Genomic DNA, 367 nt, shown 5'->3' with positions numbered 1-367 from the left:
CAGGGGCAGGGGGGCGGGTGGTGCCCCCGCCAGCACCACGGACAGCGCCCGGGCTGGGGCAGGGGATGCTGGGGTGCCCCCGGCAGCACCATGGACAGCGCCCATGCTGGGGCTGGGGCCGCTGCGGGACCCTGGGGCAACACTTGGGTACCACCCAGGGCTGGGGGCACTGCACGACCCAGGCAGCAGCATGGGCAGGGCCTGGGGCTGGGACCTGGGTTGGGGGCACTGCGTTACCCCAAGGCCACAGCACGGCCAGTGCTCATGTGCAACGGACAGAGCGAGTCTCCAGCCCTGCCCTAGCTCTGGCAGGGCAGGGGGGTTGCAGGGCAGGGGGCTGCACCTTGGCGTGGCTGCTACGGGGGGG

The sequence above is a fragment of the Alligator sinensis genome, unplaced genomic scaffold, assembly GCF_000455745.1.
Source record: "Alligator sinensis unplaced genomic scaffold, ASM45574v1 scaffold301_2, whole genome shotgun sequence".
Lineage (NCBI taxonomy): Eukaryota > Metazoa > Chordata > Crocodylia > Alligatoridae > Alligator > Alligator sinensis.
This window is presented reverse-complemented; position numbering follows the sequence as displayed.